Source organism: Leptodactylus fuscus, chromosome 7 (assembly GCF_031893055.1).
Source record: "Leptodactylus fuscus isolate aLepFus1 chromosome 7, aLepFus1.hap2, whole genome shotgun sequence".
Lineage (NCBI taxonomy): Eukaryota > Metazoa > Chordata > Amphibia > Anura > Leptodactylidae > Leptodactylus > Leptodactylus fuscus.
Genome location: NC_134271.1, coordinates 28,875,280 through 28,901,897, shown reverse-complemented (window position 1 = coordinate 28,901,897; position 26,618 = coordinate 28,875,280). Strand labels below are relative to the sequence as shown.

The 26,618-nt window shown below is 48.6% G+C and overlaps 14 non-coding genes across 14 annotated transcripts; all 14 read right to left on the bottom strand.

Moving 5' to 3' along the window:
- Nucleotides 1–532: 532 nt before the first annotated feature.
- On the bottom strand, nucleotides 533–604 carry TRNAD-GUC (transfer RNA aspartic acid (anticodon GUC)). Its single transcript has one exon. It is a non-coding gene; the product is annotated as a tRNA-Asp (tRNA).
- Nucleotides 605–2,204: 1,600 nt separating this feature from the next.
- Nucleotides 2,205–2,276, bottom strand: TRNAD-GUC (transfer RNA aspartic acid (anticodon GUC)). Its single transcript has one exon. It is a non-coding gene; the product is annotated as a tRNA-Asp (tRNA).
- Nucleotides 2,277–4,712: 2,436 nt separating this feature from the next.
- TRNAD-GUC (transfer RNA aspartic acid (anticodon GUC)) lies at nucleotides 4,713–4,784 on the bottom strand. Its single transcript has one exon. It is a non-coding gene; the product is annotated as a tRNA-Asp (tRNA).
- A 1,600-nt stretch (nucleotides 4,785–6,384) lies between these two features.
- TRNAD-GUC (transfer RNA aspartic acid (anticodon GUC)) lies at nucleotides 6,385–6,456 on the bottom strand. Its single transcript has one exon. It is a non-coding gene; the product is annotated as a tRNA-Asp (tRNA).
- A 764-nt stretch (nucleotides 6,457–7,220) lies between these two features.
- On the bottom strand, nucleotides 7,221–7,292 carry TRNAD-GUC (transfer RNA aspartic acid (anticodon GUC)). The gene has a single exon. It is a non-coding gene; the product is annotated as a tRNA-Asp (tRNA).
- Nucleotides 7,293–9,727: 2,435 nt separating this feature from the next.
- On the bottom strand, nucleotides 9,728–9,799 carry TRNAD-GUC (transfer RNA aspartic acid (anticodon GUC)). The gene has a single exon. It is a non-coding gene; the product is annotated as a tRNA-Asp (tRNA).
- Nucleotides 9,800–10,561: 762 nt separating this feature from the next.
- On the bottom strand, nucleotides 10,562–10,633 carry TRNAD-GUC (transfer RNA aspartic acid (anticodon GUC)). Its single transcript has one exon. It is a non-coding gene; the product is annotated as a tRNA-Asp (tRNA).
- A 4,108-nt stretch (nucleotides 10,634–14,741) lies between these two features.
- TRNAD-GUC (transfer RNA aspartic acid (anticodon GUC)) lies at nucleotides 14,742–14,813 on the bottom strand. The gene has a single exon. It is a non-coding gene; the product is annotated as a tRNA-Asp (tRNA).
- Nucleotides 14,814–16,413: 1,600 nt separating this feature from the next.
- TRNAD-GUC (transfer RNA aspartic acid (anticodon GUC)) lies at nucleotides 16,414–16,485 on the bottom strand. Its single transcript has one exon. It is a non-coding gene; the product is annotated as a tRNA-Asp (tRNA).
- Nucleotides 16,486–18,921: 2,436 nt separating this feature from the next.
- On the bottom strand, nucleotides 18,922–18,993 carry TRNAD-GUC (transfer RNA aspartic acid (anticodon GUC)). The gene has a single exon. It is a non-coding gene; the product is annotated as a tRNA-Asp (tRNA).
- A 1,602-nt stretch (nucleotides 18,994–20,595) lies between these two features.
- Nucleotides 20,596–20,667, bottom strand: TRNAD-GUC (transfer RNA aspartic acid (anticodon GUC)). Its single transcript has one exon. It is a non-coding gene; the product is annotated as a tRNA-Asp (tRNA).
- Nucleotides 20,668–23,102: 2,435 nt separating this feature from the next.
- On the bottom strand, nucleotides 23,103–23,174 carry TRNAD-GUC (transfer RNA aspartic acid (anticodon GUC)). Its single transcript has one exon. It is a non-coding gene; the product is annotated as a tRNA-Asp (tRNA).
- A 2,436-nt stretch (nucleotides 23,175–25,610) lies between these two features.
- On the bottom strand, nucleotides 25,611–25,682 carry TRNAD-GUC (transfer RNA aspartic acid (anticodon GUC)). Its single transcript has one exon. It is a non-coding gene; the product is annotated as a tRNA-Asp (tRNA).
- Nucleotides 25,683–26,446: 764 nt separating this feature from the next.
- TRNAD-GUC (transfer RNA aspartic acid (anticodon GUC)) lies at nucleotides 26,447–26,518 on the bottom strand. Its single transcript has one exon. It is a non-coding gene; the product is annotated as a tRNA-Asp (tRNA).
- Between the last annotated feature and the right edge of the window lie 100 nt (nucleotides 26,519–26,618).

Genomic DNA, 26,618 nt, shown 5'->3' with positions numbered 1-26,618 from the left:
ACAGATGGGTCGACTCTTGGGATCTGTAGAAGTTTGGCCGTTTGCACGCCCTGAGACTTTCTGCCAAAAAGAAAAGGAAACTTCTGCAGATGATGGTGGATTCCCGTGCCATCTCATCACACTGGATTGCATGGATTTTTCAAGAAAGACTTCAAGCCTTCCTTTGGCTACTGGATCTTTGGTGACAAGATTGGCGCTTCTACCGATGATATCTTGAGTCATTTGAATGGCGAAGTCCATGGAAAGGAAACTGAAGTTGCACAAAATTAACCTTCTTTTCCCCAAAGGAAAAGTGGGTGTGGCGTGTCATTCCTGGGGAACAAGCTGTGTTTGGAAGGTGAAATGAAGAGAAAAAAAGACCGGCATTGTCGAGGTGACATGTTAGAGATGCTAGGAAGCCCGAAATGCTTTTTTGGTGTCAAACAGGAAGCTGTACTGCCATGGATGGGCTAGGTCAAAGTGGCAACGATGAAGAGGATCCTGGGAAAGAGTTCCAGAGAAAGGAAGGCTGAGGAGAGAAAAAGAGGAAGCACTCCCCGTCGGGGAATCGAACCCCGGTCTCCCGCGTGACAGGCGGGGATACTTACCACTATACTAACGAGGAAGAAGGTGACCACTACGCCGATTGCGCTCCAGCCGAAGATGAGGTTTCCGTGACCGACCGGAAAGGAATGATCTATTTCATTGCGCCACTGAAATGGAAGGGTGAAGGAAAAAACACACATGTGGCAGCGGTTAATAGCAAATTGCATTGGATTTAGTCATTGACCTTTTTTTCTCAAAAGGAGGCGACATCTGGGAAAAAAAGGTGGCGGCAAAGATACGGCAGTCTTGGGACAGATGGGTCGACTCTTGGGATCTGTAGAAGTTTGGCCGTTTGCACGCCCTGAGACTTTCTGCCAAAAAGAAAAGGAAACTTCTGCAGATGATGGTGGATTCCCGTGCCATCTCATCACACTGGATTGCATGGATTTTTCAAGAAAGACTTCAAGCCTTCCTTTGGCTACTGGATCTTTGGTGACAAGATTGGCGCTTCTACAGATGATATCTTGAGTCATTTGAATGGCGAAGTCCATGGAAAGGAAACTGAAGTTGGACAAAATTAACCTTCTTTTCCCCAAAGGAAAAGTGGGTGTGGCGTGTCATTCCTGGGGACCAAGCTGTGTTTGGAAGGCGAAATGAAGGGAAAGATAGCCCGGCATTGTCGAGGTGACATGTGCGAGATGCTAGGAAGCCCGAAATGCTTTTTTGGTGTCAAACAGGAAGCTGTACTGCCATGGATGGGCTAGGTCAAAGTGGCAACGATGAAGAGGATCCTGGGAAAGAGTTCCAGAGAAAGCAAGGCTGAGGAAAGAAAAAGAGGAAGCACTCCCCGTCGGGGAATCGAACCCCGGTCTCCCGCGTGACAGGCGGGGATACTCACCACTATACTAATGAGGAAGAAGCTGACCGCCGCGCCGATTGCGCTCCAGCCGAAGATGAGGTTTCCGCGACCGACCGGAAAGGAATGATCTATTTCATTGCGCCACTGAAATGGAAGGGTGAAGGAAAAAACACACATGTGGCAGCGGTTAATAGCAAATTGCATTGGATTTAGTCATTGACCTTTTTTTCTCAAAAGGAGGCGACATCTGGGAAAAAAAGGTGGCGGCAAAGATACGGCAGTCTTGGGACAGATGGGTCGACTCTTGGGATCTGTAGAAGTTTGGCCGTTTGCACGCCCTGAGACTTTCTGCCAAAAAGAAAAGGAAACTTCTGCAGATGATGGTGGATTCCCGTGCCATCTCATCACACTGGATTGCATGGATTTTTCAAGAAAGACTTCAAGCCTTCCTTTGGCTACTGGATCTTTGGTGACAAGATTGGCGCTTCTACAGATGATATCTTGAGTCATTTGAATGGCGAAGTCCATGGAAAGGAAACTGAAGTTGGACAAAATTAACCTTCTTTTCCCCAAAGGAAAAGTGGGTGTGGCGTGTCATTCCTGGGGACCAAGCTGTGTTTGGAAGGCGAAATGAAGGGAAAGATAGCCCGGCATTGTCGAGGTGACATGTGCGAGATGCTAGGAAGCCCGAAATGCTTTTTTGGTGTCAAACAGGAAGCTGTACTGCCATGGATGGGCTAGGTCAAAGTGGCAACGATGAAGAGGATCCTGGGAAAGAGTTCCAGAGAAAGCAAGGCTGAGGAGAGAAAAAGAGGAAGCACTCCCCGTCGGGGAATCGAACCCCGGTCTCCCGCGTGACAGGCGGGGATACTCACCACTATACTAACGAGGAAGAAGGTGACCGCCGCGCCGATTGCGCTCCAGCCGAAGATGAGGTTTCCGCGACCGACCGGAAAGGAATGATCTATTTCATTGCGCCACTGAAATGGAAGGGTGAAGGAAAAAACACACATGTGGCAGCGGTTAATAGCAAATTGCATTGGATTTAGTCATTGACCTTTTTTTCTCAAAAGGAGGCGACATCTGGGAAAAAAAGGTGGCGGCAAAGATACGGCAGTCTTGGGACAGATGGGTCGACTCTTGGGATCTGTAGAAGTTTGGCCGTTTGCACGCCCTGAGACTTTCTGCCAAAAAGAAAAGGAAACTTCTGCAGATGATGGTGGATTCCCGTGCCATCTCATCACACTGGATTGCATGGATTTTTCAAGAAAGACTTCAAGCCTTCCTTTGGCTACTGGATCTTTGGTGACAAGATTGGCGCTTCTACAGATGATATCTTGAGTCATTTGAATGGCGAAGTCCATGGAAAGGAAACTGAAGTTGGACAAAATTAACCTTCTTTTCCCCAAAGGAAAAGTGGGTGTGGCGTGTCATTCCTGGGGACCAAGCTGTGTTTGGAAGGCGAAATGAAGGGAAAGATAGCCCGGCATTGTCGAGGTGACATGTGCGAGATGCTAGGAAGCCCGAAATGCTTTTTTGGTGTCAAACAGGAAGCTGTACTGCCATGGATGGGCTAGGTCAAAGTGGCAACGATGAAGAGGATCCTGGGAAAGAGTTCCAGAGAAAGGAAGGCTGAGGAGAGAAAAAGAGGAAGCACTCCCCGTCGGGGAATCGAACCCCGGTCTCCCGCGTGACAGGCAGGGATACTCACCACTATACTAACGAGGAAGAAGGTAACCGCCGCGCCGATTGCGCTCCAGCCGAAGATGAGGTTTCCGCGACCGACCGGAAAGGAATGATCTATTTCATTGCGCCACTGAAATGGAAGGGTGAAGGAAAAAACACACATGTGGCAGCGGTTAATAGCAAATTGCATTGGATTTAGTCATTGACCTTTTTTTCTCAAAAGGAGGCGACATCTGGGAAAAAAAGGTGGCGGCAAAGATACGGCAGTCTTGGGACAGATGGGTCGACTCTTGGGATCTGTAGAAGTTTGGCCGTTTGCACGCCCTGAGACTTTCTGCCAAAAAGAAAAGGAAACTTCTGCAGATGATGGTGGATTCCCGTGCCATCTCATCACACTGGATTGCATGGATTTTTCAAGAAAGACTTCAAGCCTTCCTTTGGCTACTGGATCTTTGGTGACAAGATTGGCGCTTCTACAGATGATATCTTGAGTCATTTGAATGGCGAAGTCCATGGAAAGGAAACTGAAGTTGGACAAAATTAACCTTCTTTTCCCCAAAGGAAAAGTGGGTGTGGCGTGTCATTCCTGGGGACCAAGCTGTGTTTGGAAGGCGAAATGAAGGGAAAGATAGCCCGGCATTGTCGAGGTGGCATGTGCGAGATGCTAGGAAGCCCGAAATGCTTTTTTGGTGTCAAACAGGAAGCTGTACTGCCATGGATGGGCTAGGTCAAAGTGGCAACGATGAAGAGGATCCTGGGAAAGAGTTCCAGAGAAAGCAAGGCTGAGGAGAGAAAAAGAGGAAGCACTCCCCGTCGGGGAATCAAACCCCGGTCTCCCGCGTGACAGGCGGGGATACTCACCACTATACTAACGAGGAAGAAGGTGACCGCCGCGCCGATTGCGCTCCAGCCGAAGATGAGGTTTCCGCGACCGACGGGAAAGGAATGATCTATTTCATTGCGCCACTGAAATGGAAGGGTGAAGGAAAAAACACACATGTGGCAGCGGTTAATAGCAAATTGCATTGGATTTAGTCATTGACCTTTTTTTCTCAAAAGGAGGCGACATCTGGGAAAAAAAGGTGGCGGCAAAGATACGGCAGTCTTGGGACAGATGGGTCGACTCTTGGGATCTGTAGAAGTTTGGCCGTTTGCACGCCCTGAGACTTTCTGCCAAAAAGAAAAGGAAACTTCTGCAGATGATGGTGGATTCCCGTGCCATCTCATCACTCTGGATTGCATGGATTTTTCAAGAAAGACTTCAAGCCTTCCTTTGGCTACTGGATCTTTGGTGACAAGATTGGCGCTTCTACAGATGATATCTTGAGTTATTTGAATGGCGAAGTCCATGGAAAGGAAACTGAAGTTGGACAAAATTAACCTTCTTTTCCCCAAAGGAAAAGTGGGTGTGGCGTGTCATTCCTGGGGACCAAGCTGTGTTTGGAAGGCGAAATGAAGGTAAAGATAGCCCGGCATTGTCGAGGTGACATGTGCGAGATGCTAGGAAGCCCGAAATGCTTTTTTGGTGTCAAACAGGAAGCTGTACTGCCATGGATGGGCTAGGTCAAAGTGGCAACGATGAAGAGGATCCTGGGAAAGAGTTCCAGAGAAAGCAAGGCTGAGGAGAGAAAAAGAGGAAGCACTCCCCGTCGGGGAATCGAACCCCGGTCTCCCGCGTGACAGGCGGGGATACTCACCACTATACTAACGAGGAAGAAGGTGACCGCCGCACCGATTGCGCTCCAGCCGAAGATGAGGTTTCCGCGACCGACCGGAAAGGAATGATCTATTTCATTGCGCCACTGAAATGGAAGGGTGAAGGAAAAAACACACATGTGGCAGCGGTTAATAGCAAATTGCATTGGATTTAGTCATTGACCTTTTTTTCTCAAAAGGAGGCGACATCTGGGAAAAAAAGGTGGCGGCAAAGATACGGCAGTCTTGGGACAGATGGGTCGACTCTTGGGATCTGTAGAAGTTTGGCCGTTTGCACGCCCTGAGACTTTCTGCCAAAAAGAAAAGGAAACTTCTGCAGATGATGGTGGATTCCCGTGCCATCTCATCACACTGGATTGCATGGATTTTTCAAGAAAGACTTCAAGCCTTCCTTTGGCTACTGGATCTTTGGTGACAAGATTGGCGCTTCTACAGATGATATCTTGAGTCATTTGAATGGCAAAGTCCATGGAAAGGAAACTGAAGTTGGACAAAATTAACCTTCTTTTCCCCAAAGGAAAAGTGGGTGTGGCGTGTCATTCCTGGGGACCAAGCTGTGTTTGGAAGGCGAAATGAAGGGAAAGATAGCCCGGAATTGTCGAGGTGACATGTGCGAGATGCTAGGAAGCCCGAAATGCTTTTTTGGTGTCAAACAGGAAGCTGTACTGCCATGGATAGGCTAGGTCAGAGTGGCAACGATGAAGAGGATCCTGGGAAAGAGTTCCAGAGAAAGCAAGGCTGAGGAGAGAAAAAGAGGAAGCACTCCCCGTCGGGGAATCGAACCCCGGTCTCCCGCGTGACAGGCGGGGATACTCAACACTATACTAACGAGGAAGAAGGTGACCACCGCGCCGATTGCGCTCCAGCCGAAGATGAGGTTTCCGTGACCGACCGGAAAGGAATGATCTATTTCATTGCGCCACTGAAATGGAAGGGTGAAGGAAAAAACACACATGTGGCAGCGGTTAATAGCAAATTGCAATGGATTTAGTCATTGACCTTTTTTTCTCAAAAGGAGGTGACATCTGGGAAAAAAAGGTGGCGGCAAAGATACGGCAGTCTTGGGACAGATGGGTCGACTCTTGGGATCTGTAGAAGTTTGGCCGTTTGCACGCCCTGAGACTTTCTGCCAAAAAGAAAAGGAAACTTCTGCAGATGATGGTGGATTCCCGTGCCATCTCATCACACTGGATTGCATGGATTTTTCAAGAAAGACTTCAAGCCTTCCTTTGGCTACTGGATCTTTGGTGACAAGATTGGCGCTTCTACAGATGATATCTTGAGTCATTTGAATGGCGAAGTCCATGGAAAGGAAACTGAAGTTGGACAAAATTAACCTTCTTTTCCCCAAAGGAAAAGTGGGTGTGGCGTGTCATTCCTGGGGACCAAGCTGTGTTTGGAAGGCGAAATGAAGGGAAAGATAGCCCGGCATTGTCGAGGTGACATGTGCGAGATGCTAGGAAACCCGAAATGCTTTTTTGGTGTCAAACAGGAAGCTGTACTGCCATGGATGGGCTAGGTCAAAGTGGCAACGATGAAGAGGATCCTGGGAAAGAGTTCCAGAGAAAGCAAGGCTGAGGAGAGAAAAAGAGGAAGCACTCCCCGTCGGGGAATCGAACCCCGGTCTCCCGCGTGACAGGCGGGGATACTCACCACTATACTAACGAGGAAGAAGGTGACCGCCGCGCCGATTGCGCTCCAGCCGAAGATGAGGTTTCCGCGACCGACGGGAAAGGAATGATCTATTTCATTGCGCCACTGAAATGGAAGGGTGAAGGAAAAAACACACATGTGGCAGCGGTTAATAGCAAATTGCATTGGATTTAGTCATTGACCTTTTTTTCTCAAAAGGAGGCGACATCTGGGAAAAAAAGGTGGCGGCAAAGATACGGCAGTCTTGGGACAGATGGGTCGACTCTTGGGATCTGTAGAAGTTTGGCCGTTTGCACGCCCTGAGACTTTCTGCCAAAAAGAAAAGGAAACTTCTGCAGATGATGGTGGATTCCCGTGCCATCTCATCACTCTGGATTGCATGGAGTTTTCAAGAAAGACTTCAAGCCTTCCTTTGGCTACTGGATCTTTGGTGACAAGATTGGCGCTTCTACAGATGATATCTTGAGTTATTTGAATGGCGAAGTCCATGGAAAGGAAACTGAAGTTGGACAAAATTAACCTTCTTTTCCCCAAAGGAAAAGTGGGTGTGGCGTGTCATTCCTGGGGACCAAGCTGTGTTTGGAAGGCGAAATGAAGGTAAAGATAGCCCGGCATTGTCGAGGTGACATGTGCGAGATGCTAGGAAGCCCGAAATGCTTTTTTGGTGTCAAACAGGAAGCTGTACTGCCATGGATGGGCTAGGTCAAAGTGGCAACGATGAAGAGGATCCTGGGAAAGAGTTCCAGAGAAAGCAAGGCTGAGGAGAGAAAAAGAGGAAGCACTCCCCGTCGGGGAATCGAACCCCGGTCTCCCGCGTGACAGGCGGGGATACTCACCACTATACTAACGAGGAAGAAGGTGACCGCCGCACCGATTGCGCTCCAGCCGAAGATGAGGTTTCCGCGACCGACCGGAAAGGAATGATCTATTTCATTGCGCCACTGAAATGGAAGGGTGAAGGAAAAAACACACATGTGGCAGCGGTTAATAGCAAATTGCATTGGATTTAGTCATTGACCTTTTTTTCTCAAAAGGAGGCGACATCTGGGAAAAAAAGGTGGCGGCAAAGATACGGCAGTCTTGGGACAGATGGGTCGACTCTTGGGATCTGTAGAAGTTTGGCCGTTTGCACGCCCTGAGACTTTCTGCCAAAAAGAAAAGGAAACTTCTGCAGATGATGGTGGATTCCCGTGCCATCTCATCACACTGGATTGCATGGATTTTTCAAGAAAGACTTCAAGCCTTCCTTTGGCTACTGGATCTTTGGTGACAAGATTGGCGCTTCTACAGATGATATCTTGAGTCATTTGAATGGCAAAGTCCATGGAAAGGAAACTGAAGTTGGACAAAATTAACCTTCTTTTCCCCAAAGGAAAAGTGGGTGTGGCGTGTCATTCCTGGGGACCAAGCTGTGTTTGGAAGGCGAAATGAAGGGAAAGATAGCCCGGAATTGTCGAGGTGACATGTGCGAGATGCTAGGAAGCCCGAAATGCTTTTTTGGTGTCAAACAGGAAGCTGTACTGCCATGGATAGGCTAGGTCAGAGTGGCAACGATGAAGAGGATCCTGGGAAAGAGTTCCAGAGAAAGCAAGGCTGAGGAGAGAAAAAGAGGAAGCACTCCCCGTCGGGGAATCGAACCCCGGTCTCCCGCGTGACAGGCGGGGATACTCAACACTATACTAACGAGGAAGAAGGTGACCACCGCGCCGATTGCGCTCCAGCCGAAGATGAGGTTTCCGTGACCGACCGGAAAGGAATGATCTATTTCATTGCGCCACTGAAATGTAAGGGTGAAGGAAAAAACACACATGTGGCAGCGGTTAATAGCAAATTGCAATGGATTTAGTCATTGACCTTTTTTTCTCAAAAGGAGGTGACATCTGGGAAAAAAAGGTGGCGGCAAAGATACGGCAGTCTTGGGACAGATTGGTCGACTCTTGGGATCTGTAGAAGTTTGGCCGTTTGCACGCCCTGAGACTTTCTGCCAAAAAGAAAAGGAAACTTCTGCAGATGATGGTGGATTCCCGTGCCATCTCATCACACTGGATTGCATGGATTTTTCAAGAAAGACTTCAAGCCTTCCTTTGGCTACTGGATCTTTGGTGACAAGATTGGCGCTTCTACAGATGATATCTTGAGTCATTTGAATGGCGAAGTCCATGGAAAGGAAACTGAAGTTGGACAAAATTAACCTTCTTTTCCCCAAAGGAAAAGTGGGTGTGGCGTGTCATTCCTGGGGACCAAGCTGTGTTTGGAAGGCGAAATGAAGGGAAAGATAGCCCGGCATTGTCGAGGTGACATGTGCGAGATGCTAGGAAGCCCGAAATGCTTTTTTGGTGTCAAACAGGAAGCTGTACTGCCATGGATGGGCTAGGTCAAAGTGGCAACGATGAAGAGGATCCTGGGAAAGAGTTCCAGAGAAAGCAAGGCTGAGGAGAGAAAAAGAGGAAGCACTCCCCGTCGGGGAATCGAACCCCGGTCTCCCACGTGACAGGCGGGGATACTCACCACTATACTAACGAGGAAGAAGCTGACCGCCACGCCGATTGCGCTCCAGCCGAAGTTGAGGCTTCCGCGACCGACCGGAAAGGAATGATCTATTTCATTGCGCCACTGAAATGGAAGGGTGAAGGAAAAAACACACATGTGGCAGCGGTTAATAGCAAATTGCATTGGATTTAGTCATTGACCTTTTTTTCTCAAAAGGAGGCGACATCTGGGAAAAAAAGGTGGCGGCAAAGATACGGCAGTCTTGGGACAGATGGGTCGACTCTTGGGATCTGTAGAAGTTTGGCCGTTTGCACGCCCTGAGACTTTCTGCCAAAAAGAAAAGGAAACTTCTGCAGATGATGGTGGATTCCCGTGCCATCTCATCACACTGGATTGCATGGATTTTTCAAGAAAGACTTCAAGCCTTCCTTTGGCTACTGGATCTTTGGTGACAAGATTGGCGCTTCTACAGATGATATCTTGAGTCATTTGAATGGCGAAGTCCATGGAAAGGAAACTGAAGTTGGACAAAATTAACCTTCTTTCCCCAAAGGAAAAGTGGGTGTGGCGTGTCATTCCTGGGGACCAAGCTGTGTTTGGAAGGCGAAATGAAGGGAAAGATAGCCCGGCATTGTCGAGGTGACATGTGCGAGATGCTAGGAAACCCGAAATGCTTTTTTGGTGTCAAACAGGAAGCTGTACTGCCATGGATGGGCTAGGTCAAAGTGGCAACGATGAAGAGGATCCTGGGAAAGAGTTCCAGAGAAAGCAAGGCTGAGGAGAGAAAAAGAGGAAGCACTCCCCGTCGGGGAATCGAACCCCGGTCTCCCGCGTGACAGGCGGGGATACTCACCACTATACTAACGAGGAAGAAGGTGACCGCCGCGCCGATTGCGCTCCAGCCGAAGATGAGGTTTCCGCGACCGACGGGAAAGGAATGATCTATTTCATTGCGCCACTGAAATGGAAGGGTGAAGGAAAAAACACACATGTGGCAGCGGTTAATAGCAAATTGCATTGGATTTAGTCATTGACCTTTTTTTCTCAAAAGGAGGCGACATCTGGGAAAAAAAGGTGGCGGCAAAGATACGGCAGTCTTGGACAGATGGGTCGACTCTTGGGATCTGTAGAAGTTTGGCCGTTTGCACGCCCTGAGACTTTCTGCCAAAAAGAAAAGGAAACTTCTGCAGATGATGGTGGATTCCCGTGCCATCTCATCACTCTGGATTGCATGGAGTTTTCAAGAAAGACTTCAAGCCTTCCTTTGGCTACTGGATCTTTGGTGACAAGATTGGCGCTTCTACAGATGATATCTTGAGTTATTTGAATGGCGAAGTCCATGGAAAGGAAACTGAAGTTGGACAAAATTAACCTTCTTTTCCCCAAAGGAAAAGTGGGTGTGGCGTGTCATTCCTGGGGGACCAAGCTGTGTTTGGAAGGCGAAATGAAGGTAAAGATAGCCCGGCATTGTCGAGGTGACATGTGCGAGATGCTAGGAAGCCCGAAATGCTTTTTGGTGTCAAACAGGAAGCTGTACTGCCATGGATGGGCTAGGTCAAAGTGGCAACGATGAGAGGATCCTGGGAAAGAGTTCCAGAGAAAGCAAGGCTGAGGAGAGAAAAAGAGGAAGCACTCCCCGTCGGGGAATCGAACCCCGGTCTCCCGCGTGACAGGCGGGGATACTCACCACTATACTAACGAGGAAGAAGGTGACCGCCGCACCGATTGCGCTCCAGCCGAAGATGAGGTTTCCGCGACCGACCGGAAAGGAATGATCTATTTCATTGCGCCACTGAAATGGAAGGGTGAAGGAAAAAACACACATGTGGCAGCGGTTAATAGCAAATTGCATTGGATTTAGTCATTGACCTTTTTTTCTCAAAAGGAGGCGACATCTGGGAAAAAAAGGTGGCGGCAAAGATACGGCAGTCTTGGGACAGATGGGTCGACTCTTGGGATCTGTAGAAGTTTGGCCGTTTGCACGCCCTGAGACTTTCTGCCAAAAAGAAAAGGAAACTTCTGCAGATGATGGTGGATTCCCGTGCCATCTCATCACACTGGATTGCATGGATTTTTCAAGAAAGACTTCAAGCCTTCCTTTGGCTACTGGATCTTTGGTGACAAGATTGGCGCTTCTACAGATGATATCTTGAGTCATTTGAATGGCAAAGTCCATGGAAAGGAAACTGAAGTTGGACAAAATTAACCTTCTTTTCCCCAAAGGAAAAGTGGGTGTGGCGTGTCATTCCTGGGGACCAAGCTGTGTTTGGAAGGCGAAATGAAGGGAAAGATAGCCCGGAATTGTCGAGGTGACATGTGCGAGATGCTAGGAAGCCCGAAATGCTTTTTTGGTGTCAAACAGGAAGCTGTACTGCCATGGATAGGCTAGGTCAGAGTGGCAACGATGAAGAGGATCCTGGGAAAGAGTTCCAGAGAAAGCAAGGCTGAGGAGAGAAAAAGAGGAAGCACTCCCCGTCGGGGAATCGAACCCCGGTCTCCCGCGTGACAGGCGGGGATACTCAACACTATACTAACGAGGAAGAAGGTGACCACCGCGCCGATTGCGCTCCAGCCGAAGATGAGGTTTCCGTGACCGACCGGAAAGGAATGATCTATTTCATTGCGCCACTGAAATGTAAGGGTGAAGGAAAAAACACACATGTGGCAGCGGTTAATAGCAAATTGCAATGGATTTAGTCATTGACCTTTTTTTCTCAAAAGGAGGTGACATCTGGGAAAAAAAGGTGGCGGCAAAGATACGGCAGTCTTGGGACAGATTGGTCGACTCTTGGGATCTGTAGAAGTTTGGCCGTTTGCACGCCCTGAGACTTTCTGCCAAAAAGAAAAGGAAACTTCTGCAGATGATGGTGGATTCCCGTGCCATCTCATCACACTGGATTGCATGGATTTTTCAAGAAAGACTTCAAGCCTTCCTTTGGCTACTGGATCTTTGGTGACAAGATTGGCGCTTCTACAGATGATATCTTGAGTCATTTGAATGGCGAAGTCCATGGAAAGGAAACTGAAGTTGGACAAAATTAACCTTCTTTTCCCCAAAGGAAAAGTGGGTGTGGCGTGTCATTCCTGGGGACCAAGCTGTGTTTGGAAGGCGAAATGAAGGGAAAGATAGCCCGGCATTGTCGAGGTGACATGTGCGAGATGCTAGGAAGCCCGAAATGCTTTTTTGGTGTCAAACAGGAAGCTGTACTGCCATGGATGGGCTAGGTCAAAGTGGCAACGATGAAGAGGATCCTGGGAAAGAGTTCCAGAGAAAGCAAGGCTGAGGAGAGAAAAAGAGGAAGCACTCCCCGTCGGGGAATCGAACCCCGGTCTCCCACGTGACAGGCGGGGATACTCACCACTATACTAACGAGGAAGAAGCTGACCGCCACGCCGATTGCGCTCCAGCCGAAGTTGAGGCTTCCGCGACCGACCGGAAAGGAATGATCTATTTCATTGCGCCACTGAAATGGAAGGGTGAAGGAAAAAACACACATGTGGCAGCGGTTAATAGCAAATTGCATTGGATTTAGTCATTGACCTTTTTTTCTCAAAAGGAGGCGACATCTGGGAAAAAAAGGTGGCGGCAAAGATACGGCAGTCTTGGGACAGATGGGTCGACTCTTGGGATCTGTAGAAGTTTGGCCGTTTGCACGCCCTGAGACTTTCTGCCAAAAAGAAAAGGAAACTTCTGCAGATGATGGTGGATTCCCGTGCCATCTCATCACACTGGATTGCATGGATTTTTCAAGAAAGACTTCAAGCCTTCCTTTGGCTACTGGATCTTTGGTGACAAGATTGGCGCTTCTACAGATGATATCTTGAGTCATTTGAATGGCGAAGTCCATGGAAAGGAAACTGAAGTTGGACAAAATTAACCTTCTTTTCCCCAAAGGAAAAGTGGGTGTGGCGTGTCATTCCTGGGGACCAAGCTGTGTTTGGAAGGCGAAATGAAGGGAAAGATAGCCCGGCATTGTCGAGGTGACATGTGCGAGATGCTAGGAAGCCCGAAATGCTTTTTTGGTGTCAAACAGGAAGCTGTACTGCCATGGATGGGCTAGGTCAAAGTGGCAACGATGAAGAGGATCCTGGGAAAGAGTTCCAGAGAAAGCAAGGCTGAGGAGAGAAAAAGAGGAAGCACTCCCCGTCGGGGAATCGAACCCCGGTCTCCCGCGTGACAGGCGGGGATACTCTCCACTATACTAACGAGGAAGAAGGTGACCACCGCGCCGATTGCGCTCCAGCCGAAGATGAGGTTTCCGTGACCGACCGGAAAGGAATGATCTATTTCATTGCGCCACTGAAATGGAAGGGTGAAGGTAAAAACACACATGTGGCAGCGGTTAATAGCAAATTGCACTGGATTTAGTCATTGACCTTTTTTTCTCAAAAGGAGGCGACATCTGGGAAAAAAAGGTGGCGGCAAAGATACGGCAGTCTTGGGACAGATGGGTCGACTCTTGGGATCTGTAGAAGTTTGGCCGTTTGCACGCCCTGAGACTTTCTGCCAAAAAGAAAAGGAAACTTCTGCAGATGATGGTGGATTCCCGTGCCATCTCATCACACTGGATTGCATGGATTTTTCAAGAAAGACTTCAAGCCTTCCTTTGGCTACTGGATCTTTGGTGACAAGATTGGCGCTTCTACAGATGATATCTTGAGTCATTTGAATGGCGAAGTCCATGGAAAGGAAACTGAAGTTGGACAAAATTAACCTTCTTTTCCCCAAAGGAAAAGTGGGTGTGGCGTGTCATTCCTGGGGACCAAGCTGTGTTTGGAAGGCGAAATGAAGGTAAAGATAGCCCGGCATTGTCGAGGTGACATGTGCGAGATGCTAGGAAGCCCGAAATGCTTTTTTGGTGTCAAACAGGAAGCTGTACTGCCATGGATGGGCTAGGTCAAAGTGGCAACGATGAAGAGGATCCTGGGAAAGAGTTCCAGAGAAAGCAAGGCTGAGGAGAGAACAAGAGGAAGCACTCCCCGTCGGGGAATCGAACCCCGGTCTCCCGCGTGACAGGCAGTGATACTCACCACTATACTAACGAGGAAGTAGGTGACTGCTGCGCCGACTGCGCTCCAGCCGAAGATGAGGTTTCCGTAACCGACCGGAAAGGAATGATCTATTTCATTGCGCCACTGAAATGGAAGGGTGAAGGAAAAAACACACATGGGGCAGCGGTTAATAGCAAATTGCAATGGATTTAGTCATTGACCTTTTTTTCTCAAAAGGAGGCGACATCTGGGAAAAAAAGGTGGCGGCAAAGATACGGCAGTCTTGGGACAGATGGGTCGACTCTTGGGATCTGTAGAAGTTTGGCCGTTTGCACGCCCTGAGACTTTCTGCCAAAAAGAAAAGGAAACTTCTGCAGATGATGGTGGATTCCCGTGCCATCTCATCACACTGGATTGCATGGATTTTTCAAGAAAGACTTCAAGCCTTCCTTTGGCTACTGGATCTTTGGTGACAAGATTGGCGCTTCTACAGATGATATCTTGAGTCATTTGAATGGCGAAGTCCATGGAAAGGAAACTGAAGTTGGACAAAATTAACCTTCTTTTCCCCAAAGGAAAAGTGGGTGTGGCGTGTCATTTCTGGGGACCAAGCTGTGTTTGGAACGCGAAATGAAGGGAAAGATAGCCCGGCATTGTCGAGGTGACATGTGCGAGATGCTAGGAAGCCCGAAATGCTTTTTTGGTGTCAAACAGGAAGCTGTACTGCCATGGATGGGCTAGGTCAAAGTGGCAACGATGAAGAGGATCCTGGGAAAGAGTTCCAGAGAAAGCAAGGCTGAGGAGAGAAAAAGAGGAAGCACTCCCCGTCGGGGAATCGAACCCCGGTCTCCCGCGTGACAGGCGGGGATACTCACCACTATACTAACGAGGAAGAAGGTGACCGCCGCGCCGATTGCGCTCCAGCCGAAGATGAGGTTTCCGCGACCGACCGGAAAGGAATGATCTATTTCATTGCGCCACTGAAATGGAAGGGTGAAGGAAAAAACACACATGTGGCAGCGGTTAATAGCAATTTGCATTGGATTTAGTCATTGACCTTTTTTTCTCAAAAGGAGGCGACATCTGGGAAAAAAAGGTGGCGGCAAAGATACGGCAGTCTTGGGACAGATGGGTCGACTCTTGGGATCTGTAGAAGTTTGGCCGTTTGCACGCCCTGAGACTTTCTGCCAAAAAGAAAAGGAAACTTCTGCAGATGATGGTGGATTCCCGTGCCATCTCATCACACTGGATTGCATGGATTTTTCAAGAAAGACTTCAAGCCTTCCTTTGGCTACTGGATCTTTGGTGACAAGATTGGCGCTTCTACAGATGATATCTTAAGTCATTTGAATGGCGAAGTCCATGGAAAGGAAACTGAAGTTGGACAAAATTAACCTTCTTTTCCCCAAAGGAAAAGTGGGTGTGGCGTGTCATTCCTAGGGACCAAGCTGTGTTTGGAAGGCGAAATGAAGGGAAAGATAGCCCGGCATTGTCGAGGTGACATGTGCGAGATGCTAGGAAGCCCGAAATGCTTTTTTGGTGTCAAACAGGAAGCTGTACTGCCATGGATGGGCTAGGTCAAAGTGGCAACGATGAAGAGGATCCTGGGAAAGAGTTCCAGAGAAAGCAAGGCTGAGGAGAGAAAAAGAGGAAGCACTCCCCGTCGGGGAATCGAACCCCGGTCTCCCGCGTGACAGGCAGGGATACTCACCACTATACTAACGAGGAAGAAGGTAACCGCCGCGCCGATTGCGCTCCAGCCGAAGATGAGGTTTCCGCGACCGATCGGAAAGGAATGATCTATTTCATTGCGCCACTGAAATGGAAGGGTGAAGGAAAAAACACACATGTGGCAGCAGTTAATAGCAAATTGCATTGAATTTAGTCATTGACCTTTTTTTCTCAAAAGGAGGCGACATCTGGGAAAAAAAGGTGGCGGCAAAGATACGGCAGTCTTGGGACAGATGGGTCGACTCTTGGGATCTGTAGAAGTTTGGCCGTTTGCACGCCCTGAGACTTTCTGCCAAAAAGAAAAGGAAACTTCTGCAGATGATGGTGGATTCCCGTGCCATCTCATCACACTGGATTGCATGGATTTTTCAAGAAAGACTTCAAGCCTTCCTTTGGCTACTGGATCTTTGGTGACAAGATTGGCGCTTCTACAGATGATATCTTGAGTCATTTGAATGGCGAAGTCCATGGAAAGGAAACTGAAGTTGGACAAAATTAACCTTCTTTTCCCCAAAGGAAAAGTGGGTGTGGCGTGTCATTCCTGGGGACCAAGCTGTGTTTGGAAGGCGAAATGAAGGGAAAGATAGCCCAGCATTGTCGAGGTGACATGTGCGAGATGCTAGGAAGCCCGAAATGCTTTTTTGGTGTCAAACAGGAAGCTGTACTGCCATGGATGAGCTAGGTCAAAGTGGCAACGATGAAGAGGATCCTGGGAAAGAGTTCCAGAGAAAGCAAGGCTGAGGAGAGAAAAAGAGGAAGCACTCCCCGTCGGGGAATCGAACCCCGGTCTCCCGCGTGACAGGCGGGGATACTCACCACTATACTAACGAGGAAGTAGGTGACTGCCGCGCCGATTGCGCTCCAGCCGAAGATGAGGTTTCCGTAACCGACCGGAAAGGAATGATCTATTTCATTGCACCACTGAAATGGAAGGGTGAAGGAAAAAACACACATGTGGCAGCGGTTAATAGCAAATTGCAATGGATTTAGTCATTGACCTTTTTTTCTCAAAAGGAGGCGACATCTGGGAAAAAAAGGTGGCGGCAAAGATACGGCAGTCTTGGGACAGATGGGTCGACTCTTGGGATCTGTAGAAGTTTGGCCGTTTGCACGCCCTGAGACTTTCTGCCAAAAAGAAAAGGAAACTTCTGCAGATGATGGTGGATTCCCGTGCCATCTCATCACACTGGATTGCATGGATTTTTCAAGAAAGACTTCAAGCCTTCCTTTGGCTACTGGATCTTTGGTGACAAGATTGGCGCTTCTACAGATGATATCTTAAGTCATTTGAATGGCGAAGTCCATGGAAAGGAAACTGAAGTTGGACAAAATTAACCTTCTTTTCCCCAAAGGAAAAGTGGGTGTGGCGTGTCATTCCTAGGGACCAAGCTGTGTTTGGAAGGCGAAATGAAGGGAAAGATAGCCCGGCATTGTCGAGGTGACATGTGCGAGATGCTAGGAAGCCCGAAATGCTTTTTTGGTGTCAAACAGGAAGCTGTACTGCCATGGATGGGCTAGGTCAAAGTGGCAACGATGAAGAGGATCCTGGGAAAGAGTTCCAGAGAAAGCAAGGCTGAGGAGAGAAAAAGAGGAAGCACTCCCCGTCGGGGAATCGAACCCCGGTCTCCCGCGTGACAGGCGGGGATACTCACCACTATACTAACGAGAAAGACGGTGAATGCCGTGCCGATTGCGCTCCTGCCGAAGATGAGGTTTCCCTGACCGACCGGAAAGGAATGATCTATTTCATTGCGCCACTGAAATGGAAGGGTGAAGGAAAAAACACACATGTGGCAGCGGTTAATAGCAAATTGCATTGGATTTAGTCATTGACCTTTTTTTCTCAAAAGGAGGCGACATCTGGGAAAAAAAGGTGGCGGCAAAGATACGGCAGTCTTGGGACAGATGGGTCGACTCTTGGGATCTGTAGAAGTTTGGCCGTTTGCACGCCCTGAGACTTTCTGCCAAAAAGAAAAGGAAACTTCTGCAGATGATGGTGGATTCCTGTGCCATCTCATCACACTGGATTGCATGGATTTTTCAAGAAAGACTTCAAGCCTTCCTTTGGCTACTGGATCTTTGGTGACAAGATTGGCACTTCTACAGATGATAGCTTGAGTCATTTGAATGGCGAAGTCCATGGAAAGGAAACTGAAGTTGGACAAAATTAACCTTCTTTTCCCCAAAGGAAAAGTGGGTGTGGCGTGTCATTCCTGGGGACCAAGCTGTGTTTGGAAGGCGAAATGAAGGGAAAGATAGCCCGGCATTGTCGAGGTGACATGTGCGAGATGCTAGGAAACCCAAAATGCTTTTTTGGTGTCAAACAGGAAGCTGTACTGCCATGGATGGGCTAGGTCAAAGTGGCAACGATGAAGAGGATCCTGGGAAAGAGTTCCAGAGAAAGCAAGGCTGAGGAGAGAAAAAGAGGAAGCACTCCCCGTCGGGGAATGGAACCCCGGTCTCCCGCGTGACAGGCGGGGATACTCACCACTATACTAACGAGGAAGAAGGTGACCGCCGCGCCGATTGCGCTCCAGCCGAAGATGAGGTTTCCGCGACCGACCGGAAAGGAATGATCTATTTCATTGCGCCACTGAAATGGAAGGGTGAAGGAAAAAACACACATGTGGCAGCGGTTAATAGCAAATTGCATTGGATTTAGTCATTGACCTTTTTTTCTCAAAAGGAGGCGACATCTGGGAAAAAAAGGTGGCGGCAAAGATACGGCAGTCTTGGGACAGATGGGTCGACTCTTGGGATCTGTAGAAGTTTGGCCGTTTGCACGCCCTGAGACTTTCTGCCAAAAAGAAAAGGAAACTTCTGCAGATGATGGTGGATTCCCGTGCCATCTCATCACACTGGATTGCATGGATTTTTCAAGAAAGACTTAAAGCCTTCCTTTGGCTACTGGATCTTTGGTGACAAGATTGGCGCTTCTACAGATGATATCTTAAGTCATTTGAATGGCGAAGTCCATGGAAAGGAAACTGAAGTTGGACAAAATTAACCTTCTTTTCCCCAAAGGAAAAGTGGGTGTGGCGTGTCATTCCTAGGGACCAAGCTGTGTTTGGAAGGCGAAATGAAGGGAAAGATAGCCCGGCATTGTCGAGGTGACATGTGCGAGATGCTAGGAAGCCCGAAATGCTTTTTTGGTGTCAAACAGGAAGCTGTACTGCCATGGATGGGCTAGGTCAAAGTGGCAACGATGAAGAGGATCCTGGGAAAGAGTTCCAGAGAAAGCAAGGCTGAGGAGAGAAAAAGAGGTAGCACTCCCCGTCGGGGAATCGAACCCCGGTCTCCCGCGTGACAGGCGGGGATACTCACCACTATACTAACGAGGAAGAAGGTGACCGCCGCGCCGATTGCGCTCCAGCCGAAGATGAGGTTTCCGCGACCGACCGGCAAGGAATGATCTATTTCATTGCGCCACTGAAATGAAAGGGTGAAGGAAAAAACACACATGTGGCAGCGGTTAATAGCAAATTGCATTGGATTTAGTCATTGACCTTTTTTTCTCAAAAGGAGGCGACATCTGTGAAAAAAAGGTGGCGGCAAAGATACGGCAGTCTTGGGACAGATGGGTCGACTCTTGGGATCTGTAGAAGTTTGGCCGTTTGCACGCCCTGAGACTTTCTGCCAAAAAGAAAAGGAAACTTCTGCAGATGATGGTGGATTCCCGTGCCATCTCATCACACTGGATTGCATGGATTTTTCAAGAAAGACTTCAAGCCTTCCTTTGGCTACTGGATCTTTGGTGACAAGATTGGCGCTTCTACAGATGATATCTTGAGTCATTTGAATGGCGAAGTCCATGGAAAGGAAACTGAAGTTGGACAAAATTAACCTTCTTTTCCCCAAAGGAAAAGTGGGTGTGGCGTGTCATTCCTGGGGACCAAGCTGTGTTTGGAAGGCGAAATGAAGGTAAAGATAGCCCGGCATTGTCGAGGTGACATGTGCGAGATGCTAGGAAGCCCGAAATGCTTTTTTGGTGTCAAACAGGAAGCTATACTGCCATGGATGGGCTAGGTCAAAGTGGCAACGATGAAGAGGATCCTGGGAAAGAGTTCCAGAGAAAGCAAGGCTGAGGAGAGAAAAAGAGGAAAGCACTCCCTGTCGGGGAATCGAACCCCGGTCTCCCGCGTGACAGGCGGGGATACTCACCACTATACTAACGAGGAAGAAGCTGACTGCCGTGCCGATTGCGCTCCAGCCAAAGATGAGGTTTCCGCGACCGACCGGAAAGGAATGATCTATTTCATTGCGCCACTGAAATGGAAGGGTGAAGGAAAAAACACACATGTGGCAGCGGTTAATAGCAAATTGCATTGGATTTAGTCATTGACCTTTTTTTCCTCAAAAGGAGGCGACATCTGGGAAAAAAAGGTGGCGGCAAAGATACGGCAGTCTTGGGACAGATGGGTCGACTCTTGGGATCTGTAGAAGTTTGGCCGTTTGCACGCCCTGAGACTTTCTGCCAAAAAGAAAAGGAAACTTCTGCAGATGATGGTGGATTCCCGTGCCATCTCATCACACTGGATTGCATGGATTTTTCAAGAAAGACTTCAAGCCTTCCTTTGGCTACTGGATCTTTGGTGACAAGATTGGCGCTTCTACAGATGATATCTTGAGTCATTTGAATGGCGAAGTCCATGGAAAGGAAACTGAAGTTGGACAAAATTAACCTTCTTTTCCCCAAAGGAAAAGTGGGTGTGGCGTGTCATTCCTGGGGACCAAGCTGTGTTTGGAAGGCGAAATGAAGGGAAAGATAGCCCGGCATTGTCGAGGTGACATGTGCGAGATGCTAGGAAGCCCGAAATGCTTTTTTGGTGTCAAACAGGAAGCTGTACTGCCATGGATGGGCTAGGTCAAAGTGGCAACGATGAAGAGGATCCTGGGAAAGAGTTCCAGAGAAAGCAAGGCTGAGGAGAGAAAAAGAGGAAGCACTCCCCGTCGGGGAATCGAACCCCGGTCTCCCGCGTGACAGGCGGGGATACTCACCACTATACTAACGAGGAAGAAGGTGACCGCCGCGCCGATTGCGCTCCAGCCGAAGATGAGGTTTCCGCGACCGACCGGAAAGGAATGATCTATTTCATTGCGCCACTGAAATGGAAGGGTGAAGGAAAAAACACACATGTGGCAGCGGTTAATAGCAAATTGCATTGGATTTAGTCATTGACCTTTTTTTCTCAAAAGGAGGCGACATCTGGGAAAAAAAGGTGGCGGCAAAGATACGGCAGTCTTGGGACAGATGGGTCGACTCTTGGGATCTGTAGAAGTTTGGCCGTTTGCACGCCCTGAGACTTTCTGCCAAAAAGAAAAGGAAACTTCTGCAGATGATGGTGGATTCCCGTGCCATCTCATCACACTGGATTGCATGGATTTTTCAAGAAAGACTTCAAGCCTTCCTTTGGCTACTGGATCTTTGGTGACAAGATTGGCGCTTCTACAGATGATATCTTGAGTCATTTGAATGGCGAAGTCCATGGAAAGGAAACTGAAGTTGGACAAAATTAACCTTCTTTTCCCCAAAGGAAAAGTGGGTGTGGCGTGTCATTCCTGGGGACCAAGCTGTGTTTGGAAGGCGAAATGAAGGGAAAGATAGCCCGGCATTGTCGAGGTGACATGTGCGAGATGCTAGGAAGCCCGAAATGCTTTTTTGGTGTCAAACAGGAAGCTGTACTGCCATGGATGGGCTAGGTCAAAGTGGCAACGATGAAGAGGATCCTGGGAAAGAGTTCCAGAGAAAGCAAGGCTGAGGAGAGAAAAAGAGGAAGCACTCCCCGTCGGGGAATCGAACCCCGTTCTCCCGCGTGACAGGCGGGGATACTCACCACTATACTAACGAGGAAAAAGCTGACCGCCATGCCGATTGCGCTCCAGCCAAAGATGAGGTTTCCGCGACCGACCGGAAAGGAATGATCTATTTCATTGCGCCACTGAAATGGAAGGGTGAAGGAAAAAACACACATGTGGCAGCGGTTAATAGCAAATTGCATTGGATTTAGTCATTGACCTTTTTTTCTCAAAAGGAGGCGACATCTGGGAAAAAAAGGTGGCGGCAAAGATACGGCAGTCTTGGGACAGATGGGTCGACTCTTGGGATCTGTAGAAGTTTGGCCGTTTGCACGCCCTGAGACTTTCTGCCAAAAAGAAAAGGAAACTTCTGCAGATGATGGTGGATTCCCGTGCCATCTCATCACACTGGATTGCATGGATTTTTCAAGAAAGACTTCAAGCCTTCCTTTGGCTACTGGATCTTTGGTGACAAGATTGGCGCTTCTACAGATGATATCTTAAGTCATTTGAATGGCGAAGTCCATGGAAAGGAAACTGAAGTTGGACAAAATAACCTTCTTTTCCCCAAAGGAAAAGTGGGTGTGGCGTGTCATTCCTAGGGACCAAGCTGTGTTTGGAAGGCGAAATGAAGGTAAAGATAGCCCGGCATTGTCGAGGTGACATGTGCGAGATGCTAGGAAGCCCGAAATGCTTTTTTGGTGTCAAACAGGAAGCTGTACTGCCATGGATGGGCTAGGTCAAAGTGGCAACGATGAAGAGGATCCTGGGAAAGAGTTCCAGAGAAAGCAAGGCTGAGGAGAGAAAAAGAGGTAGCACTCCCCGTCGGGGAATCAAACCCCGGTCTCCCGCGTGACAGGCGGGGATACTCACCACTATACTAACGAGGAAGAAGGTGACCGCCGCGCCGATTGCGCTCCAGCCGAAGATGAGGTTTCCGCGACCGACCGGAAAGGAATGATCTATTTCATTGCGCCACTGAAATGGAAGGGTGAAGGAAAAAACACACATGTGGCAGCGGTTAATAGCAAATTGCATTGGATTTAGTCATTGACCTTTTTTTCTCAAAAGGAGGCGACATCTGGGAAAAAAAGGTGGCGGCAAAGATACGGCAGTCTTGGGACAGATGGGTCGACTCTTGGGATCTGTAGAAGTTTGGCCGTTTGCACGCCCTGAGACTTTCTGCCAAAAAGAAAATGAAACTTCTGCAGATGATGGTGGATTCCCGTGCCATATCATCACACTGGATTGCATGGATTTTTCAAGAAAGACTTCAAGCCTTCCTTTGGCTACTGGATCTTTGGTGACAAGATTGGCGCTTCTACAGATGATATCTTGAGTCATTTGAATGGCGAAGTCCATGGAAAGGAAACTGAAGTTGGACAAAATTAACCTTCTTTTCCCCAAAGGAAAAGTGGGTGTGGCGTGTCATTCCTGGGGACCAAGCTGTGTTTGGAAGGCGAAATGAAGGGAAAGATAGCCCGGCATTGTCGAGGTGACATGTGCGAGATGCTAGGAAACCCGAAATGCTTTTTTGGTGTCAAACAGGAAGCTGTACTGCCATGGATGGGCTAGGTCAAAGTGGCAACGATGAAGAGGATCCTGGGAAAGAGTTCCAGAGAAAGCAAGGCTGAGGAGAGAAAAAGAGGAAGCACTCCCCGTCGGGGAATCGAACCCCGGTCTCCCGCGTGACAGGCGGGGATACTCACCACTATACTAACGAGGAAGAAGCTGACCGCCACGCCGATTGCGCTCCAGCCGAAGATGAGGTTTCCGTAACCGACCGGAAAGGAATGATCTATTTCATTGCGCCACTGAAATGGAAGGGTGAAGGAAAAAACACACATGTGGCAGCGGTTAATAGCAAATTGCAATGGATTTAGTCATTGACCTTTTTTTCTCAAAAGGAGGCGACATCTGGGAAAAAAAGGTGGCGGCAAAGATACGGCAGTCTTGGGACAGATGGGTCGACTCTTGGGATCTGTAGAAGTTTGGCCGTTTGCACGCCCTGAGACTTTCTGCCAAAAAGAAAAGGAAACTTCTGCAGATGATGGTGGATTCCCGTGCCATCTCATCACACTGGATTGCATGGATTTTTCAAGAAAGACTTCAAGCCTTCCTTTGGCTACTGGATCTTTGGTGACAAGATTGGCACTTCTACAGATGATATCTTGAGTCATATGAATGGCGAAGTCCATGGAAAGGAAACTGAAGTTGGACAAAATTAACCTTCTTTTCCCCAAAGGAAAAGTGGGTGTGGCGTGTCATTCCTGGGGACCAAGCTGTGTTTGGAAGGCGAAATGAAGGGAAAGATAGCCCGGCATTGTCGAGGTGACATGTGCGAGATGCTAGGAAGCCCAAAATGCTTTTTTGGTGTCAAATAGGAAGCTGTACTGCCATGGATGGGCTAGGTCAAAGTGGCAACGATGAAGAGGATCCTGGGAAAGAGTTCCAGAGAAAGCTAGGCTGAGGAGAGAAAAAGAGGAAGCACTCCCCGTCGGGGAATCGAACCCCGGTCTCCCGCGTGACAGGCGGGGATACTCACCACTATACTAAGGAGGAAGACGGTGAATGCCGTACCGATTGCGCTCCTGCCGAAGATGAGGTTTCCCTGACCGACCGGAAAGGAATGATCTATTTCATTGCGCCACTGAAATGGAAGGGTGAAGGAAAAAACACACATGTGGCAGCGGTTAATAGCAAATTGCATTGGATTTAGTCATTGACCTTTTTTTCTCAAAAGGAGGCGACATCTGGGAAAAAAAGGTGGCGGCAAAGATACGGCAGTCTTGGGACAGATGGGTCGACTCTTGGGATCTGTAGAAGTTTGGCCGTTTGCACGCCCTGAGACTTTCTGCCAAAAAGAAAAGGAAACTTCTGCAGATGATGGTGGATTCCTGTGCCATCTCATCACTCTGGATTGCATGGATTTTTCAAGAAAGACTTCAAGCCTTCCTTTGGCTACTGGATCTTTGGTGACAAGATTGGCGCTTCTACAGATGATATCTTGAGTCATTTGAATGGCGAAGTCCATGGAAAGGAAACTGAAGTTGGACAAAATTAACCTTCTTTTCCCCAAAGGAAAAGTGGGTGTGGCGTGTCATTCCTGGGGACCAAGCTGTGTTTGGAAGGCGAAATGAAGGGAAAGATAGCCCGGCATTGTCGAGGTGACATGTGCGAGATGCTAGGAAGCCCGAAATGCTTTTTTGGTGTCAAACAGGAAGCTGTACTGCCATGGATGGGCTAGGTCAAAGTGGCAACGATGAAGAGGATCCTGGGAAAGAGTTCCAGAGAAAGCAAGGCTGAGGAGAGAAAAAGAAGAAGCACTCCCCGTCGGGGAATCGAACCCCGGTCTCCCTCGTGACAGGCGGGGATACTCACCACTATACTAACGAGGAAGAAGGTGACCACCGTGCCGATTGCGCTCCAGCCGAAGATGAGGTTTCCGTGACTGACCGGAAAGGAATGATCTATTTCATTGCGCCACTGAAATGGAAGGGTGAAGGTAAAAACACACATGTGGCAGCGGTTAATAGCAAATTGCATTGGATTTAGTCATTGACCTTTTTTTCTCAAAAGGAGGCGACATCTGGGAAAAAAAGGTGGCGGCAAAGATACGGCAGTCTTGGGACAGATGGGTCGACTCTTGGGATCTGTAGAAGTTTGGCCGTTTGCACGCCCTGAGACTTTCTGCCAAAAAGAAAATGAAACTTCTGCAGATGATGGTGGATTCCCGTGCCATCTCATCACACTGGATTGCATGGATTTTTCAAGAAAGACTTCAAGCCTTCCTTTGGCTACTGGATCTTTGGTGACAAGATTGGCGCTTCTACAGATGATATCTTGAGTCATTTGAATGGCGAAGTCCATGGAAAGGAAACTGAAGTTGGACAAAATTAACCTTCTTTTCCCCAAAGGAAAAGTGGGTGTGGCGTGTCATTCCTGGGGACCAAGCTGTGTTTGGAAGGCGAAATGAAGGGAAAGATAGCCCGGCATTGTCGAGGTGACATGTGCGAGATGCTAGGAAACCCGAAATGCTTTTTTGGTGTCAAACAGGAAGCTGTACTGCCTTGGATGGGCTAGGTCAAAGTGGCAACGATGAAGAGGATCCTGGGAAAGAGTTCCAGAGAAAGCAAGGCTGAGGAGAGAAAAAGAGGAAGCACTCCCCGTCGGGGAATCGAACCCCGGTCTCCCGCGTGACAGGCGGGGATACTCACCACTATACTAACGAGGAAGAAGCTGACCGCCGTGCCGATTGCGCTCCAGCCAAAGATGAGGTTTCCGCGACCGACCGGAAAGGAATGATCTATTTCATTGCGCCACTGAAATGGAAGGGTGAAGGAAAAAACACACATGTGGCAGCGGTTAATAGCAAATTGCATTGGATTTAGTCATTGACCTTTTTTTCTCAAAAGGAGGCGACATCTGGGAAAAAAAGGTGGCGGCAAAGATACGGCAGTCTTGGGACAGATGGGTCGACTCTTGGGATCTGTAGAAGTTTGGCCGTTTGCACGCCCTGAGACTTTCTGCCAAAAAGAAAATGAAACTTCTGCAGATGATGGTGGATTCCCGTGCGATCTCATCACACTGGATTGCATGGATTTTTCAAGAAAGACTTCAAGCCTTCCTTTGGCTACTGGATCTTTGGTGACAAGATTGGCGCTTCTACAGATGATATCTTGAGTCATTTGAATGGCGAAGTCCATGGAAAGGAAACTGAAGTTGGACAAAATTAACCTTCTTTTCCCCAAAGGAAAAGTGGGTGTGGCGTGTCATTCCTGGGGACCAAGCTGTGTTTGGAAGGCGAAATGAAGGGAAAGATAGCCCGGCATTGTCGAGGTGACATGTGCGAGATGCTAGGAAACCCGAAATGCTTTTTTGGTGTCAAACAGGAAGCTGTACTGCCATGGATGGGCTAGGTCAAAGTGGCAACGATGAAGAGGATCCTGGGAAAGAGTTCCAGAGAAAGCAAGGCTGAGGAGAGAAAAAGAGGAAGCACTCCCCGTCGGGGAATCGAACCCCGGTCTCCCGCGTGACAGGCGGGGATACTCACCACTATACTAACGAGGAAGAAGCTGACCGCCACGCCGATTGCGCTCCAGCCGAAGATGAGGTTTCCGTGACCGACCGGAAAGGAATGATCTATTTCATTGCGCCACTGAAATGGAAG